The 21,331-nt window shown below is 36.4% G+C and overlaps 1 pseudogene; it reads right to left on the bottom strand.

The window, feature by feature from the left end:
* Positions 1 to 11,190: 11,190 nt before the first annotated feature.
* Positions 11,191 to 11,291, bottom strand: LOC121203886 (uncharacterized; annotated as a pseudogene).
* Between the last annotated feature and the right edge of the window lie 10,040 nt (positions 11,292 to 21,331).

Below are 21,331 nucleotides of genomic sequence, written 5' to 3'. Positions count from 1 at the left end.
AAAATGTTTCTCGGAGGCTTCCAATCTAAGATAGTTGAAATTTTGCTTGGATCAACTCGGATACCTAATGCTGACACAATATGGCCCAAAAAACTAACTTCGTGTAACTAGAACTCACATTTACTGAATTTTGTGAATAGTTACTTATCATGCAGAGTCTTTAACACTATTATCAAATGTTCAGCATGTTCAGTTTCATAACGCGAATAAATCAAAATGTTACCAATGAATACGAAAACAAATTGATCTAAATATGGTCTGAAAATTCTATTCATCAAATCCATAAAAACAGCAGGTACATTCGTTAATCCGAAAGGCATAACTAAAAACTTATAATGTCCGTACCTAATTCAGAAAGCAGTCTTTAGCATGTCAGAGTCTTTAACTAGTAACTGATAGTAACCCGATCTCAAATCTATCTTTGAAAACACGGTAGCTCCTTTCAACTCATCAAACAAATCGTCAATTCTAGGCAGAGGATATTTGTTCTTGATAGTCACTTTATTTAATTGGCAATAATCAATACACATTCTCATCGTGCCATCTTTCTTTTTCACAAACAGAATGGGAGCACCCCAATGTGAGAAACTTGGTCTTGTCAATCCTCTATCGGTCAACTCTTGCAACTGAGACTTTAATTCTTTTAACTCGGTCGAAGCCATTCTATATGGAGCTCTCAATATCAGAGTAGTTCCTGGCACTAACTCAATACCAAACTCAACTTCTCGTATTGGAGGTAATCCAGATAATTCTTCAGGAAACACGTCAGGAAACTCACAAACAACAAGCACTAATTCAATTTTCTTTTCGATCACTTTAGTGTCGAGCACATAAGAAAAATAAGTTTCACACCCCTTTCTCATATATTTCTGAGCTAACATCGAAGAAATCACTGCTGGCAAACCACTCAAATTATTTGACTCAATCTAAATTATCTCGTCATTCTAACATCTCAAATCAATAGTCATTCATTTTCAATTCACAATAGCATCATGCAATGTTAGCCAATCCATACCCAGAATTATATCAAACTCATAAAAAGACAATAACATCAGATCGGCTGGAAAGTAGAAATCTCGAATCATTAATGGACAGTTCTTTCACATTTTATCAACCAAGACACATCTGTCTATGGGGTTCGATACTCTAATCACAAATTCAGTAGACTCTACAGGAAAAGTCTTACTAGATAATAAAGTCTTACATACATAATAATGAGTTTATCTAGGATCAATTAATGCAAAAACACTAGTATCATTGAGAATGAAAGTACCAGTAATAACATCTGGAGACGAAACCTCTTCGTAAGCGCGAATAGCATAAGCTCTGGCAGGTGCACGAGCTTCAGATCTAACAGCTGTGTCTTTAGTCATTCTCTGGATATTATTCACATTACCCGTATTTCTGGGTGGTCTGCCTAGAGCTGTCATGTTACTCAGCCTCATATTCTGCACTAATTCTTGCTCAACCAATTTGGGACAATCACAAATGCAATGATATAACGATCCAAATTTGGAACAATCCCGATCATTCAATCTACAACTTTCTGGTTGTCTTTTACCATAATTTCTACACTCGGTTCGATCGGATCAGACATTTCCAGCACTTGCAACAGAAGTAGCTGGAGCTCTGAAGCTCGAATGTGATCTAGTACGATCTCTACTCGAATGTCCCACATTAGCCTTTGAACGACTATAATCATCTCAAAATTTCTTTGATGCTGACTGAAATGACTTATTCGTTGATCTTTTTCGTACCTCTCTAACTTCTGAGTCAGCTTTTTTTTCTCTTTCCCGAGTTCTTTAGCTTTACATGTTCGTTCAACAAGCACAATAAACTCTTTTATTTCCAAAATCCCGACTAACAATTTGATGTCTTTATTTAAGCGATCTTCGAATCTCTTGCTCATAATTGCTTTAATTGAGATACATTCTCGTGCATACTGGCTCAATCTCACGAATTCTCACTCACATTCCGTAACAGACATACGGCCCTGTTTCAACTCAAGAAACTCTTTGTGTTTGTGATCGATGAATCTTTGATTAATGTACTTCTTTCTAAACTCAGTCTGAAAGAACTTCCAAGTGACTCATTCTTTCGGAACCACTGATATCAGCGTTTTCCACCAATGGTACGTCGTATCTCTCAAAAGTGAAACGGCACATTTAAGACATTCATCAGGAGTACATAACAATTCATCAAACACTCATATTGTATTCTTAAGCCAAAACTCAGCTCTCTCAGCATCATCATCTGTAGTAGCACGAAACTCTTTAGCCCCATATTTTCTAATATTATCAACTAGAGGCTTATTCAACTGAATCGGATTAACTTGTGGCATGACAGGGACTTGTGGAGGATTAGACAGGGGTGAAGGTTGTGGAGCAGCCAGATTAGTTCTCATATACTGAGTGAACCAATCATTCATCATTTGGTAAAAGGCTTGCCTAGCCTCTCCCGCGTGGGTACTTGAAACAAGTCTAGAATCAGATTGCATTGCCCCTTGAGTGGGAGCGGGTGCTTTATTTTCAACATCGTCAGCTACGGCTTGACCGGGATCCATTTACTATATAAAAACACATATTTAACTGTCAGGATTCATCGCACTATCACAGTTGATAAATACGGCATGTATAGCTAGACTCACGTAAGCTACGCTAGTCCTAGAATCGATCAAAATGTAGCTCTGATACCAACCTAATATAACACCTCTAACCCATATTCATTGCCAGATTAGGGTTATGAGGTATTAACGTACATATCGGAACATTTAATAATCAATTCACAAATATCATCCACGCATCATAGCATCATAGTCAAACATCATTTCAAAGTCCTTTTCTTAGGTCATCGAGACCTTAAACAAGCTTTAGGAAGGGGTCAGGACTAAACCGAGCACATACAAAATTTTTCAGAAACTTAATAAATTTTCAAAGTTACAGAGGTCACACAACCCGTGTGATCAGGCCGTGTACCTCACACGGCATTAGACACGCCCGTGTGTCTAAGCCGTGCTAAACAGGGCATACATACTGACTTGTACCACACGGCCGAAGACATGCCCGTGTGCCTTGGCCGTGGTCGAAACTGACTGGGTCACACAGCTAACCACACGTCCGTGTGTCTAGCCCATGTACACTTCGAAATCGCCACACACGCCCATGTGCCAAGGCTGTGTGCCTCACATGGCCACCAGACACGCCCGTGTGTCTAGGTCGTGCCTAAGACTAACTTGAAATTTTAGGACTACCCCAGAGGACACACGGCCGTGTAACATAACCATGTGTCGAACACGGCTGAGACACAAGCCCATGTCTCTGCCCGTGTAGAAAAAAAAGACTATTTGCAAAGCCAATTTGCCACCCTTAATGGTCATCCCTACAAATCCAAAATCAAAGCACAATTCATGAGCAAATAGCAACCAAAACCATAATCAAACATGCATAATTCAATCCACAATGTCACTAATCAATTTCATTCTTATTATCTAAACCAAAACATACCAAAATCACATACCAAACTTATTCATTCATACATGTCATTATCCCAATTTTTCACATCCATTCTCATATCAAAATCATACTATTTCCATAACTAATTCATATAACTAACTTACCAAATTGACTATTTCTCACTAGGCCATTTATGCACATCAACACATACCATTTCTTAACACAACTTATATACCAAAAATCACACCAAATAGCAACTTTAATCTAGCCATATCACATGGCATGATATACACTTCAAAAATTATATTCAAATACTTCTAGGTTATACATGCTATACTTCAATATTCACATTTTCAAAAGGGTACCAAAATAGGGTTCGATAGTGTGGTAATGTTCCTAGATGATCCCGGAGCTCCCAGTTTTAAACCAATTCATTCTTATAGCTCATGGAAAAATTACAATCACATATTCATATGTCTCATATAGCTCATTTGATCACAAATCTCTTACATATAACACATCTCCTTCTCATGATAATTCATACATATATTATATGTCCACAAATGTACATATACTTACCTATCATTCTCAAACATGATATACATTTCGAACGTACCTGCATTGGATACACATTCACATAGTCATTTATTTTTTATAGGGCCTGTTGAATCGGACGGAATCAAATAGGATACGTGGATAACCTGGAAGCTTGTACAATGCCAACATCCCAGACGTGGTCTTACATGTAATCAAATATCAATGCCACTGTCCAAGATAGGGTCTTACACAAAATCACATACGATGCCGATGTCCCAGACATGGTCTTACATGTAAATCTCAAATCGATGCCAACGTCCCAGACGTGGTCGTACACGAAATCAAATATCGAAATCCTATGTCATGACATATGTATCCTAACTATTCTCATGGTTCATACGGGACTTTTCAGACATCGTCACATTATCGAAACTTTCTCGAATTTCTCATTTTTAACTCAAATAGCCATTCATCACTATTCATTAACATATAAGCAACAATAATTGAATTCAAACACATTGATTTGTATCTCGACTTACCTCGTGCAGGAATGAACGGAAACGAATGGCTATTCAACTACTTTAGACTTTCCCCGATCTAATTCCGTTTTCTTGGGTTCTTGATCTATACACATTCAATTTAACTCTTCAATTCCAAAACATATAATTACGACATTTTACAAATTAGCCCTCATATTATCACATTTTGACATTTGTCTCTAATTAACAAAATCATAAAATACACAAAATTTTCTTATACACATACTTGGCCGAACATTCATGTAGTCCATATAAGCCCATATATTTCATTTATTTCACATTTTAACACCTCAATTTATTATTTTCACAAATTAGTCCAAAATACTCAAGTTCATCAAAAATTTAAATACAAAACCTATTAACCCAACACATATCTTTCATTTTCCATCAACTAACATCTCAAAGCTCACAATTTCATCAATGGATCGACTCAAAATCTTTATAAATTTCCTAAATTGAGACATGGGCTTGATAAAACACTTGACAACGATTACAAAAACATAGAAATTATCAAAAACAGAGTAACAACGGACTTACTAATGAATCATGCAATGGTCGAATGCTTCAAGGTATTTTAATGGCTTCTCCTTTTTTTTATTTTCGGTCAACAAAGATGAACAAATGAATATCATTTGTTTTGTTTTAATTTTATTAACTTAAATACCAAATTACCTATATAACCTTAATTATAAAACATGAAATCCATTTAATTCATGCCCATAATAGTCCATTCAAGCTAATAATGGAATAATAACAACATAAGGACCTTTACTTTAATAACACATAACATTTGAACACTTTAAACATGTAGAATGCAACTTTTACATTTTTTTGCGATTAGGTCATTTTTCATAATTCGACACACAAACGATAAAATTAAATCACAAAATTTTCACAGATATCAATTCACATATTATAAGCACGAAAAATAATATTAAAATGTTTTTTTGACTCAAATTTGTGGTCCCGAAACCATTGTTTCGACTAGGGTTTAAACCGGGCTGTTACATGTGGGGTTTTACCAAAGATTTATTAGAGATTTCTTGAAAATTGCAAACATTTATGCTCATTGCTAGAACAGAATAAAAAATTCTTCTTTGATGATGCATGTCTGGATGCATTAATTCAACCGATGATGCAACTAGTAAATATACCCATTGTCGTTGCACCCGGTTGGTCTCAACCTTTTGAAGTTATGTTCAATGTAAGCGACTTTGCTGTGGGTGCTTATCTAGGACAATACAAGGGAAAAATATTTCATGCCGTCTATTATGCTAGCAAAACTCTTATAGAGGCTCAAATCAACTATACCACTACAAAGAAAGAATTGTTGGCTATAGTATTTACTTTCGAGAAGTTTCGTTCTTATCTTGTCGACACAAAGGTTATCGTATTCACTAATCACTCGGCGTTGAGATATCTTTTTGAAAAGAATGATACCAAACCAAGATTAATACGCTGGATCTTACTATTGTAAGAATTCGGCATCAAGATAAAAGACCGCAAGGGTTCAGAGAATCAAGTTGTAGATCATCTGTCTCGATTGAAAGTCGACAGTGAAGATGGACACATACTTCAAATTGTCGACGCGTTCCCAGATGAGAAGTTATTTGCTGTAGATGCAACCCCTTGGTATGCAGATCTGGTTAATTACCTAGTGTGAGGAAAACTCCCATTGGGTGTCACAGGCCATAAAAAGGAAAGCTTTCTTCGTGAAGTGGTGAAGTATCATTGGAACGAACCGTATTTATTCAAGGTATGTAATGACAACATTATTCGGCGTTGTGTTCCAGAAGAAGATATGCTTTCAGTCTTGAAACACTGTCATGATGCTCCTTATGGAGGCCATTTTTGTGGCATGTGAACTACTACTAAGGTTCTTCAATCATGATTCTACTAGCCTTCATTATTCAAAAATGCCCACAATTTTGTGAATCAATGCGATAAGTGTCAGCACACTGGTTCTATATCCTAATGCAATGAAATGTTGCAGTAGCCAATTATAGAGGTTGAATTGTTCGATGTTTAGGTATGGATTTTATGGGATCATTTCCAAGTTCATTAGGAAATCTCTATATATTAGTAGCTATTGATCGCGAAGTGGGTTGAAGCTATTGCAGTCCCAAAAGATTATGCAAAGACAATACTTAAATTTTTTCACAAGCATATACTCACTCGCTTTGCAGCACCAAAGTCATTGATTAGTGATCAGGTTACACACTTTCATTACAACCAAGTGACAACCGAACTAAAAAGATATGGAGTTAATCATGTAATGGTTACCACTTATCATCCACAAACTAATGGACTAGCCAAAGTGTTGAATCAACAACTTAAAAACATTCTTGAGAAGGTTGTGAACCCTTCGAGAAAAGATTAGTCTTCCAGACTAGATGACGCTTTATGGCCATTGCGGATAGTATACAAAACTCCATTAGGGATATCATTGTATCAATTGGTTTTTGGGAAAGCATGTCACTTGCCAGTTGAATTGGAGCACAAAGCAATGTGGGCAATTAAACAAGTGAACATGGACTATGAAGCTGTTGGAAAGAAAAGGCTGTTGGAAAGAAAAGGCTGAATTAAACAATCTTTAACAAAAGAAAAAATAAATTAAAATTACCTACTAATAAATTGTAGAGAAAAAAATTCAAATTAAAATTGTTCGACCAATTTAATAGTATCTGTCTTCTTTTGATCAATATTTCCAAGATAATGTTTCAATCATTGACCATTCACTTTGAATTGGTGTTTATCATTTAAATCTCTGACTGTGACTACATCATGAGGAAATACTTTGACTACTTCGAAAGGTCCAGATCAATGAGAGTGCAATTTACCTGGGTGAAATTTCAGTCTAGAATTGAATAATAAAAATTGTGGACTCGCAATAAATTTTCACTGCAAAATAATTAGGTACCATTATCGACGCACTTGGATTCTATTGTCAACCTAGTTCGTACTATTATATTGTGGCTTTTGACTCAATAAAGAATGAAGACAGCTCAGGTAATTCAGATCCCACCATTTGATCAAAAGTTACCTAGCAGGGCGCAATTCTCATTGGACGTAATTATTCCCGCCAGCTTTATTTCCCTTCAGAAAATCACGTCTTTCCATCTTCTTCTTTCACTCACTATAAACACCTCTTCACTTGGCTAACTGTGAAACACCCAAGAAATAATTTTTATTCACTTTATCTTCCCCAAGTTTGTACCTTTACACCTTTAAGCCATCTTCACTCCATAAAATAAGCAACATATGGCAAGAGTGAGAGGATCAGTCAAGAAAGCCACCAAGCCCATTGAAGAACACTTATCCTCTGCAATTGTAGTTCGTGAGTCAGAATCCTCCATGCCAACAGAGAAAAAAGAGCCGGTGATCTTTTTAACAAAAGCGGCTAAAGACCGATTTCAAAAAAACATCTTAAAGTGAAACTTTCACCCTGAACAGGGTATTCTCCTTTCGCAATAGTAAGATTTAGGCAAACAAGTCCTAAAACCATCTCTAAGTTGAAGTGGACGAATTTCTGCACGTATCTTGGAAGCTACTCTCCTTTATTGGTACGTGAGTTTTACGCTAACCTTTATAACCATGAGTTGGAATTCATTTTTTTTCAAGAAGGTTTAATCTCATGGGATGCTACAAAAATCAATGAACTGTACAACACTAAGGTGGATATCGATGAACACTCCAGGTTTATTAAAGATATCACAGATGAAAAAAGGGACCTATTGGTGAAAGATTTATATGTCGAAGGAGTATTGTAGATGGGTTCACATCAAAAGAATTATACGATGCACTGCCGCTTCCTGAAACTGCAAAGTAAAATCTGGTTTCATTTTGTCAACTGCAGGCTACTGCCCTTTACTCACAGCACCACAGTCAACCTTAATAGAATGTGCCTGATACATTCAATTGTCAAGGGCAGATATTAATTTTGACTCAATACTCTACCAGGAAATTACTGACTACACCGCAAGGCAAAATGGAATTTTGGTTTTCCCATCGTTGGTGATGCTATTGTGCCAGCAGAAAGGGATCGTGCCCTGTGATGATGAAGAGATCTTGAAAAATAAAGGTCCGATGAATGAAGCATTTATTGAAAGAATGACTCATGGCAAAGATATGTCGATAATGAAAGAGGCAGAGACCAGTAAGACAATGAAGGGAAAAACCAAAGCAGAAAGCGAGGGAATAAACTTGACTAGAGAGACATCATTATTGCAAAAATGAAGGATATCGAGAAGTTGGCCAATTCCATCATCAATAAGCAGATCAGGATTGTCGCTATAATAGAGGATATGGCCAGGTCACACAATTTGTTCTATGCTTATACTAGGGCCTATAACACATCTATTGTAACCATATTATGCCAGATAAGTCCGACCTCACTCTTAGAATTTCTAGTATTCCCACTAATTATCTGAGAATATGAATCCTCCTCTGAGGAAGATGACCTAGGGGACAAGGACAGATCGGTGGAATCCCCTCTTATTGTGCGCGTCTTTGATATTGAGAAAGAAGACGAATCAAGGGACGTTGAGGAGTGCATGCGAATGATTGATAGCCTGGTGATAAAACATAATTTATACATATTTTTATCCCATGCTTAGCCCATTTATGAATGGTTTCTCCTTAGATTTGGTGAATTTGATGCTCCTAATCCTTTAATTTCATGTTTTATACTTAAGAGAGCATAGGAGAGTAAAAAGAGTGAGAAACGGGCCGAAAAAGGAGAAAATAGACCCACGTGAGAAATCAACACGGCCTGGACTTCCTCACACGGGCGTGTCACACGGCCATGTCCATTTGGCAGGATTGAAACATGACTTACACAGGTAGACTACACGTCCGTCCCTATTCAACAGCCTTGACCACGGGCTAGAGCAATCGCACACGGGCATGTCCTTGCTTAGCCCAAGTATAGTTCTATTCGGAAAAGGCCAATTTTTAAGGCTTTTAGGCATCCAAAAGCCTATTTAAACACCTGATGAGGCACTTAAGAGGGGGACGTAGAGTAGGAAGCAAGGAATTACTCAAGAAAAGCCGATTAATCCATCTCAGAAGCCGGATTCATCATCAAGATTAAATATCTCCCTTCAAGTTCCTTCAAGAGTTTTGGGTTTTCTTATGTTTTGTTATCTTTATGCTTTTGAGATGTTTTCTTTCATAAGAATGAACTAAACCCCCTAAATACCTAAGGGGAATGAAACCTAAGATGGATCTTGTTATTATTATCTGAATTGTATGATAAATATTTGACTTGTTCTTAATTATGTGTTCTTAATTCTTGTTTTGATATCCCAGGATATTGATTCAAGTTAAGCTCTTATTCAGAGGAGGAATAGACCCTGTCTAAGAGTAAATTTGTCATAATTAAGCGGAGTTGATTGCACGCCTAGAGATTGGGTGATAAGATTGTACCGGATTAGGGTGAAACCTAATAAAGGAATCCATAGATCGACTTAATACAATTCTAGGGTGTTAATTAGAAAGATATTTTAATTATTCAACCTAGGGTTAGACGTTATTAGTCTCGAGAAAGATAATAACATAACTTAGGAATTTCTACGAATCAAGTCAAATGAATAAATCGTCTGATTCAAAGTCAAATAACAAGTGAAGTGTAGGTGGATTTTTCCTTAGGTATTGTCTTAATCAATCGAATTTTCCAAAAAATATTTTCCGAAATTTTCTTTCCGTGCTTTCTTAGTTAGTAATTAGTTTAGATAACTAAACCTCTTAATTTTTAGGCTAGATAATAAAAAGAAAGTAAATACTAGTACTCGTAGTTCCTTTCGGTTCGACAATCCGGTCTTGCTGAACTATACTACTGTTCGATAGGTACACTTGCCTTAACCGTGATAATAAGTTAGTCTCAAGAACGATTCATTTATAAATTTTTAAAACCTGTTACAAATATCACACATCAAGTTTTTGGCGCCGTTGCCGGGGAACTAGAATATTAGGAACACTCGATTTTTATTACTTTAGCTATTTTGCTTTTATTGCAACTTAAATTTTTATTTTCTTTTCTAATTTTTCATTTATTTTCTTTTGATAGGTTTTTCTAGTTTATGACAAGAAGAAACCCGTCAGGACCACTACTTTTTTACGGTGAGATCGACCGCACAGTTCGCAAAAATCAACGAGAAAGAAGGCGAAGCCCAAGATACACAGAGGACGAGCAAGAGGACGATACTTCAACCACAACCAAAGAGATGGCTGAAAACTAAGAAAATCTGCTACCTCCTGCGATTGTTGTTGATCCAGTAAATCAGAATCCTACTCCATGCATTATGTATGATAATGCTAAACCTAATTTAACAAGAACTGAATTGAGCATAGTTAGGGCTGCTATTGCTGCGAATAATTTTGAACTGAAACCTAACACCATTAAAATGATCCAATAGTTTGTTCAGTTTGATGGTTTGCAGGACGAGGATCCCAACACTCACTTAGTAAATTTCTCAGAGTTTTGCGACACTTTTAAAATTAATGGCGTTTCTGATGACGCCATTCGCCTTCGGTTGTTTCCCTTTTCATTGAGAAACAAAGCTAAACATGGTTGAATTCGTTACCACAGGGGTCAATCACTACTTGGGAACAAATGACCAAAAAGTTTTTATTAAAATATTTTTCGCTGGCTAAAATGGCTAAATTACATAATGATATCTCTTCTTTTGTACAGATGGATTTAGAAACACTCTACGATGCATGGGAGAGATACAATGACCTCTTGAAAACCTCACCATGGGTTACCACTCTGGCTACAGGTTCAAACCTTTCTTAATGACCTAAATCCTTCGACTCGACAAATGGTTGATGCAGCTGCTGGCGGAACCATCAATAATAAGACACCTGAAGATGCCTATGAATTTATAGAGAAGATGTCACTGAATAACTATCAGTGGCAAGTTATGAGGACAAAGCCAACGAAAATAGTCGGTGTTTATAATGTCGATTTGGTCACCATGCTCTCTAATTAGGTAGAACTCTTGAATAAGAAAATTGATGGTTTTCTTAGTTCTTCACAGGTTCACCCAGTAATGCAGTGCAAAGCAAGTAGAGGTGGGTCAAGCAATTCAGAATACCCAACCCTATGGCCATAACATAGAGAACGACCAGTTAAATTACATGGGTAATAATCCTCGATCTTAAAATAATCTTTATAGTAATACTTACAATGTAGGTTGGAAGAACTACCCAAATTTCTCATGGGGAGGCCAAGGGAATCAGAGACCACCACCTTCAGGCTTCCAACAACCACCCTACCAACAAGAGAAAAAGCTGAACCTTGAGGAGATGCTAACAAAATTCATCTCAGTGTTAGAAACTCGTTTTCAGAATACCGAGATAGCACTTAAAAATCAACAAGCATCGATCCGAGGGCTCGAAACTCAGATAGGCCAGCTCGCTAAATTGATATCTGAAAGACCACCAGGAAGTCTACCTAGTAACACTAAACCCAACCCAAAAGAGCACGTGAAAGCAGTTACACTAATGAGTGGGAAAGTGTTATCTGAATCTGAAAAAAAGCCACCACAAGAAGCTGACAGAAAGGAGGTCGAACCCGAAAACAATGACAACTTAATGCCAAAAGAATATAAACCACCAATCCCATACCCAGCAAAGTTGAAGAAAGACCGCATGGTTGCACAACTCAGTAAATTTCATGAACTTTTTAAACAACTGCATATTAACTTACCTTTTGTTGAAGCTATATCGTAGATGCCTACATATGCAAAATTCTTAAAGGGGCTTCTAACAAACAAAAGGAAGTTTGAAGACTTATCTACAGTGGAGCTTAATGAAGAGTGCTCAACCATACTCCAAAATAAACTGCCAACCAAACTGAAAGACCCAGGAAGTTTTACTATTCCCTGTTTAATTAGTAGTTTGAATGTTGATAAAGCACTAGCTGATTTAGGCGCCAGCATTAATTTGATGCCATATAAAATGTTTAAACAACTTGGTCTTGGGGAACCTAAACCCACTAGGATGAGTACTCAATTAGCTGATAGATCTGTTAAATATCCTAGGGGAATTATAGAGGACGTACATGTAAAAGTAGATAAATTTATATCCATGTTGATTTCGTTGTCTTGACATGGATGAAGATGTTGAGGTGCCTTTAATTTTAGGTTGGCCATTTTTAGCCACTACTAGAGCTGTAATTGATGTGGGTTATGGTAAATTGGTACTTAGAGTAGGTGATGAAGAGATTATTTTTAAAATTTATGATGTCATGAGATTTTCTAGAGAATAGGATAACTCGTGTTATTTTATCGACTCTATTGATCATGCTACTCAAGATTCTTTTCAGGAAATCGTACACAAGGACACGATGGAACTGTGTCTTACCCAAGGACAGGGGATGGATGATGATTCTAAAATAGGAACCGAACTAAAATCAAATGAAACCTCCCCAAAACTAGCAGAATATGAGGGAATTAAGGTAAAAGATGAACTTAAGCAAAAACCCTCTATTGACGAACCTCCCAAACTAGAACTTAAACAATTGTTGAATCACTTGGAATATGCATTCCTTGGAAATAATTCCACATTACCAGAAATTATTGCATCCAACTTGCAACCCTAGGAGAAAGAGGAATTACTCTAAGTTTTGAGAGAGCATAAAAGGGCCATAGCTTGGAAAATTTCTAACATTAAAGGGATCAGCCCTTCTTTTTGTACCCACAAAATTTTAATGGAAGATGAATATGAACCATGCGTGCAAGCCCAAAGATGACTAAACCTCAACATGAAGGAAGTTGTTAAAGCTGAGGTAATTAAACTCCTAGATGCTGGAATTATTTATCCTATTTCTGACAGTTCTTGGGTAAGTCCAGAGCAGGTTGTTCCTACGAAAGGAGGTATGACTGTTGTAGCCAATGAGAAGAATGAATTAATCCCAACAAGGACAGTCACAGGTTGGAGAGTGTGCATTGATTATAAGAAGCTAAATCATGCCACGAGAAAAGACCACTTTCCCCTTCCATTCATTGACCAAATGTTGGAAAATTTGTCAGGACATATGTACTACTATTTTTTAGACGGACTCTCTGGCTATTTCCAAATCCCAATAGCTCCTGAAGATCAAGAAAAGACGACATTTACATGTCCATATGGTAAGTTTGATTATCGTAGAATGCCTTTTGGATTATGAAATGCTCCTGCTACTTTTCAGTGCTGCATGATGGCCATTTTTGATGAACTCGTAGAAGACGTCATGGAGGTATTTATGGATGATTTTTCAATTTTTGGTAACTCTTTCCATCTTTTCCTAAAAAATTTAAAACGAGTGTTAATAAGATGTGAGGAAACAAACCTTGTGCTTAACTGGGAAAAATGTCACTTTATGGTTCAAAAAGGTATTATGTTAGGACCTAAAATTTCTAGTAGAGGGATTGAGGTTGATAAATCTAAAATTAAAACCATTGAAAAACTACCCCCTAATTTGGTTAAGGCTATTAGAAGCTTCTTAGGTCATGCTGGGTTTTATAGATGATTTATTAAAGACTTTTCTAGAATAGCTAAGCCTTTCACTAAATTACTAGAAAAAGATGTGCCTTTTAATTATGATCAGGAGTGTTTAGAAGCATTTAATACCTTAAAGGATAAACTGACTAAAGCTTCAATTATAATTGCATCTGATTGGAATTCACCTTTTTAACTAATGTGCGATGCGAGTGATTTTGCAGTAGATACAGTTTTGGGACAGCGAAGAGATAAACATTTTCAACCTATCTATTATGCTAGCAGGACTTTGACAGCCGCACAAGAAAACTACACCACCACAAAGAAAGAGCTGCTAATTGTGATTTTTGTATTCGATAAATTTAGGCCATATTTAATATTGTCTAAAGTTGTCGTTTATACTGACCATTCCGCTCTTCGCCACCTTTTGACTAAAACTGATGCAAAACCTCGACTCATTCGATGGATTTTATTATTGTATGAATTTGACTTGGAGATTAAGGATAAAAAACGAGCTGAAAATCTTGCGGCTGACCATCTCTCCAAGCTTGAAAACTCAAGTACCAAAGAACCAGATGACATTGAAATAAATGATTCATTCCCTGAAGAACAATTTTTTGCTATATCTGATTCTGAGGTACATTGGTTTGCAGATATTGCAAATTTTTTAGCCGCTAACATTATCCCAAAAGGGTTGACACATCAGCAAAAGAAGCGATTCTTCACTGATATGAAAAACTACTTCTGGGAAGACCCTTTTCCTTTCCGTAAAAGTGCAGATCAAATCATTAGGAGATGCGTTACAAGGACAGAAGCATTGAAAATCTTGGAACATTGCCACTTAGGACGGGTTGGAGGATATTATGGCGGAAATAAGACCGCAGATAAAGTCCTCGAATCAGGTTTTTATTGGCCCAATCTATTCAAAGATGCCAACAGGTATGTTACTTCTTGCGACAAATGTCAAAGGACAGGTAATATATCCAAAAGTGATGAAATGCCTCAGACATAGATGCTCTCATATAAAATATTTGACGTTTGGGGTATCGACTTCATGGGTCTATTCCTTAGTTCATTCAGGAATAAATACATCTTAGTAGCTGTTGATTATATGTCCAAATGGGTAGAAGCCCAAGCTTTACCTACTAATGATGCTAGAGTAGTAGTACGATTCCTTAAGAAACTTTTCTCTCAATTTGGTACATCTAGAGCAATTACCAGTGATAGGGGTACTCATTTTTGTAATGCCTAATTTGACAAGAGCCTAAAGAAATACGGAGTTCATCACAGAACAGCTACCCCTTATCACCCTCAAACTAGTGGCCAAGTCGAAGTAGCGAACCGAGAGCTTAAACGTATCCTAGAAAAGATAGTAGAATTAAACAGGAAGGATTAGGCGATGAAAGTAGGTGATGCTTTATGAGCTTATAGAACTGCTTTTAAGACTCCCACAGGAACATCACCTTATAGACTTGTTTATAGGAAAAGTTGTCACCTACCGTTTGAGCTGGAACACAAGGCATTCTGGGCTATAAAATTTCTAAACCTTGACCCCAAACTTGCAGGTGAAAACAGGTTGATGCAGTTGAATGAGTTAGATGAGTGGCGAGCCAATGCATATGAAAATTCGCGTCTATATAAGGAAGCGACGAAGCACCGCCATGATGCTCGTTTGAAGCAACGAAGGCAATTTGAAGTTGGAGATCTTGTCCTATTATATAACTCGAGGCTCAAATTGTTTCCTAGAAAGCTTAAATCACGATGGTCAGGTCCTTTCATAGTTCAAACTGTATTTCCATATGGTACAGTAGAGGTAAGTCATCCATCACAAGGCACTTTTAAGGTAAATAGACATCGTCTCAAGATATATAACAGTGAGAATTTCAAAGACGATAAAGGGGAGCTACGGCTCCATGAAGTTACCTGAATACACCCACAATGTAGAGTCGAGCTTAAACTATAAACAAGCGCTTCTCGGGAGGCACCTCGAGCACTAACGGTGCTAACTTTTTAAATTTCAGTCTTTAACATTTAATTCACTAACCGAGTCACTGAACACAGGATTTTCAAAACCACACGGCCAGGCACACTGGATGCAACACGGCCGTGCGCTGCTGCCGTGTAAAAATAGGGCAAAAAATTTTCCCCAACACGGGATGCGATAAGTTGCCACAGCCGTGCGACAAGGCCGTGGGCAAAACTGCCAAAATAACATGAGTGTACGACACGCCCGTGTTTTGAAACCGTGGGCAAACCTGTTAATTTAGCACAAGCATTCAACACGCCCGTGCCCAGCCCCTGTGGTCGACACTATCACAATAACACGGGCGTGTGCCTGCATACACGGGCGTGGGAGAAGTGAACGAAGATTGACACGGCCATGCAACACGGTCGTGTACACCAATGCGCCCAATTTCGAAAACCACGAAATGCACGGGCTGAAAAAAAGGCACACGGGCGTGTCCCACGGCCGTGTACCCCAATTTCTCTATAAACACCTATTATCTATTTTAGCTTTGTCTTTATATTTTGAAATTACTTTTTATTTCCTGTTAATACTATTTTATCTTGAGTTTTTACAATTTTTATTTTCGGCTATTTTTTTACGAGTAAATATGCTTCATTATATTTCCTAAAGAGTTCCTGATTTTATCACAGTCATAAAGACCTCCAAAGCTCATCATCAAACAAGAATTAAAAAACTCCAACGGCGCAGGACTTATGGACTAATGAACCTCTACCACCACCGGAGAATCCTCCTTCACTATCATCATTGCCTTGGCCGATTATTCTCCATAACTCCAATTCAAAGAGTCCATTCATCTTTCAGGAAGTTTCACCTCTCTCCCTCTCTTATGATTATATATCTATACTTTTCAATATATCTATCTTTGTACATTGAGGGCAATATACATCTTAAGTGTGGGGGTCTTTCATATCATCACTAGAAGCCCCTGAATTTTGTCTTATTCTCACGTGAATCACTCATATCACTATTAGAATGAATTTTGATTAATTTATGATTTTTATTGATATGTCTTGAATTAAAACGTAGGTATTTATGCATTAATTGTTTAAACTTTAAGACATTAGGGAATCAAGCATGATAAGTTGATTTTTGAAGAATTAAAAACTTTTAGGTTGTTTCCTTAAGTTTAGGTATTATCTTGAGTTGAAATTCACAAGTTTGAACATCAAAAATCCATAATTTTTGTGAGATCTTGAGCCTTTAGAGCATATTTTATTCCTTTCATGCTCACTTTTAATTATGAGTGCGTCAGTTTTGATTTGTTATTCTAGAACTTGCTTGATTATGCATGTCAAGACCACACCATTTGATTTGATATGTCAAGATGATCAAGGCACTTAGGTTTAACCCACTCACCCCACAAAAGCCTACCTCCATAATTAACCCTTAGTGAACCCCTTTTGAGCCTAACAAGCCATTAATTGATTTACCCTCAATATTAACCCATAACTCATTATTATTGAAATCCCCTAATTTGATCCATATTTTTGTCGAGATTTGATTTGAACAAATTGCTTAATTATGTTTTGTGCTTCTAAATATTTGGCTTGTTCTAAAAAAAAACTTACATACATATTAGTAGTAATTCGTCATTTTTGAGCTTGAGTGTTAATTCCATATTCTGAGAAGAAGCTCACTTGTATTCAACTAATGACTAGTTATTTTTCTAGCTAGGTGATTTTTCAATTCAATCTCGATTCTAACATCTTCTTTCAGCTTGTGACCACACCCCTTAATCAAAGCCACGTTACAACCCTCTAAAAAGACCTTTTTGATTGATGTATCAGCTCAATTTATAGTGGTGGAGATTTGATTTTCAAGCAAGCCTATGGTAATAACTTTTCATATTGACTAATGAGTGTTTTTATTGATGTCCTTAAATACCTTGAGTGATTTGAGTGAATCTTTAGTGAGGATGTTAAACTCTGTGATATTTTGATCAAAGGTAATCACTTAGATGAGGGGAGACACCTATATTTTCGTGATAAAATGCTCAACTTGGAATGTTTGAAACTTTGATGTAATTTTAGTTGAATTTTCAACGTATGAGTACTTATGAACTATTTTGAGATATTATTGATAGGGATTATAAATTGAGAAGAATTTATTTTGATTATGAGTTGAGGATTTTTGCTTGAGGACAAGTAAATGCTTAAATGTGGGGGTATTTGATAAATCGTAATTTATACATATTTTTATCCCATGTTTAGCCCATTTATGAATGGTTTCTCCTTAGATTTGGTGAATTCGATGCTTCTAATCCTTTAATTTCATGTTTTATACTTAGAAGAGCATAGGAGAGTAAAAAGAGCGAGAAATGGGCTGAAAACAGAGAAAATGGACCCACGTGGGAAATCAACACGGCCTGGACTTCCTCACATGGGCATGTCACACGACCATGTCCATGTGGTAGGATTAAAGCACGACTTACACGAGTAGACTACACACCCGTGCCTATTCAACAGCCTTGCCCACGGGCTGGAGCAATCGCACACGGGCGTGTCACACAAGCGTGTCCCTACCGAGCCCAAGTATAGTCCTATTCGAAAAAGGCCAATTTTTAGGGCTCTTAGGCATCCAAAAGCCTATTTAAACACCTGATGAGGCACTTAAGAGGGGGACTCAGAGTAGGAAGCAAGGAATTACTCAAGGAAAGCCGATTGATCCATCCCAGAAGCCGGATTCATCATCAAGACTGAAGATCTCCCTTCAAGTTCCTTCAGGAGTTTTGGGTTTTCTTATGTTTTGTTATCTTTATTCTTTTGAGATGTTTTCTTTCATAAGTATGAACTAAACCCCCTAAATACCTAAAGGGAATGAAACCTAAGACGGATCTTGTTATTATTATCTGAATTGTATGATAAATATTTGACTTGTACTGAATTATGTGTTCTTAATTCTTGTTTTGATATTTCAGGATATTGATTCAAGTTAAGCTTTTATTCAGAGGAGGAATAGACCCTATCTAAGAGTAAATTTTTCATAATTAAGCGGAGTTAATTGCACGTCTAAAGATAGGGTGATAAGATTTTGTCGGATTAGGATGAAACCTAATAAGGGAATCCATAGATCGAGTTAATGCAATTCTAGGGTGTTAATTAGAAAGAGATTTCAATTATTCAACCTAGGGTTAGACGTTATTAGTCTCAAGAGAGATAATAATATAACTTAGGGATTTCTACGGATCAAGTCAAATGAATAAATCGTCTAGTTCAGAGTCAAATAACAAGTGAAGTCTAGGTGAATTTTTCCTTAGGTATTGTCTTAATTAATCGAATTTTCCCAAAAGTATTTTCCCAAATTTTCTTTTTGTGCATTCTTAGTTAGTAATTAGTTTAGATAACCAAACCTCTTAATTTTTAGGCTAGTTAATAAAAAAAAGAAGTAAATACTAGTACTCGTAATTCCTTTGGGTTCGACAATCCAGTCTTGCTGAACTATACTACTGTTCAATAGGTACACTTGCCTTAATCGTGATAATAAGTTAGTCTCAAGAACGATTCATTTATAAATTTTTAAAACCTATTACGAATATCATGCATCACCTAGTCGAGGGTGAAGTCATTGTTAGTCAAGAGGCGTCTGCTATTGAGAAGAAAGTTGCTATGGAAGAGGAAAACATCCGTGTTGAAGTTGTGAACGAGAAGTTCAATAAAGAAAATACTGAAACAAAAGCTGCTGAGAAAGAATTTGTTGAGGACATTGTCAATACATCCGAGTTTATGGATACAACTAAAGATAATCTAGAGCAAGACGAAGCTACACTGATGGAAGCTACAGAGGAAACAAGTGAGGAGTACAACAATTCATTGGCTATAGTGGTCCACACTAGACCACTCAAGGTGACCCCTCCTACACAAGAAGCAGCTGATGATGTCGGGGTAGAGCCGAAACCTGAAGAGGGACCAGAGGGTAGTGCAAAGCCCAAAGAAAAGAAGAGAAAACACTCCAAAGACAAAAAGCACAAGAAGAAGGAGAAAAATTGGAGGAAAAAGAAACATCGTGCAACCACATTGATGGCCGAAAAAAACTGAGTTTGTTTATTTTAAGTTTTAGCTGTAATTTTTATTTTGTTAGTGAACATTGTCGTTGCATTGTTATTGTCATCGCATGTTAATCTTAGTGCATTAGGGAAAATGTGAACTTTAAGTTTAAGGGAATGCATATGGGGATTGGAAATACACCCACATTTCAAAATTTTTTTAATGAAACATGCAATGTTTATTTTTGGTTAATGCAAATGTTTTGAAAATATTTTTTTTGGTTACATTCTATGCTTAATTCTTAAATCATGTGAACTATCAATGAATGAGTTGGATAAATTTGACTGAATGTTGTACCTTCAATTCTGTGATGAATGATTTAAGCTGCATTAGTAGTGGATGACTAGTAGCATTCCTTGAATTTTGAATGAATCTACCTTTTACAGCTACTCATATGTATATATAGTTATGAATAAGTGACACTCTAAAGTGGTGTATTGTCAAATGTTAAAAAGGTAACACTCTAACACAAGCATTAGAAAAATGAATCTAACCAAAGGCAGTTACGGCATGAGTGTGTGTCGGTACAATTACGTACTTCCTAGGGGTTTGTTGCACTCTATCGTTACTTCTTAAGAGTAAGGGTACAGTAATTCAACGATATCTCTTATTCACAAAAAACAAAATACAATAAATTTTGTATTGGTAGATAGAATTTAAAATTTGAAGCATGATGCTAGTTTTGATGAATATGCAATCTTGGTCATTCATACTTATGTATTGTGATATAATATTCTGTCATCTGAATCTGAATTATTCATTGGGATTTTAGATGATTCAATTTTCTAGAATGATCATTTACCTTAGTGAACTCTTGTGTAGTCTTACCAGTTTCTGTTTTACTTGAGGACAAACGCTTTTTACTTTAAACATTCCTCTTTATCATTTCTTTTAAATACTTAATATGAAATAAACAAATGAGAGTATTTTAAAAATAAAATATTACATTAGACCAATTACAATTTATTACAATAAAAAATTTTATTAAAGACTAACTCTTAAGGTGTAATACTACAATACGCCATTTTTCCACTGTATGCATAATTGGTTTACCTATTCCTTGGCACAAACCTAGTACTGTCCCTCTTGGCGCAATCTCGTACCATACTACCTGGAACATAAACATAATCCTTGTAAGTTTTGAAGAACTTAGTGAGAGTTAAAACCTAATACCTTGACAGATACTTTTATAATATTTGAATAACCTTTGTGCTCAAGCTACACTTGTTAACCACTTACTTTTATTTT

The sequence above is a fragment of the Gossypium hirsutum genome, chromosome A07 (genome assembly GCF_007990345.1).
Source record: "Gossypium hirsutum isolate 1008001.06 chromosome A07, Gossypium_hirsutum_v2.1, whole genome shotgun sequence".
NCBI classification, from domain to species: Eukaryota; Viridiplantae; Streptophyta; class Magnoliopsida; order Malvales; family Malvaceae; genus Gossypium; species Gossypium hirsutum.
Note: the sequence above shows the minus strand (reverse complement) of the source record. Positions and strands in the feature narration are given on the sequence as shown.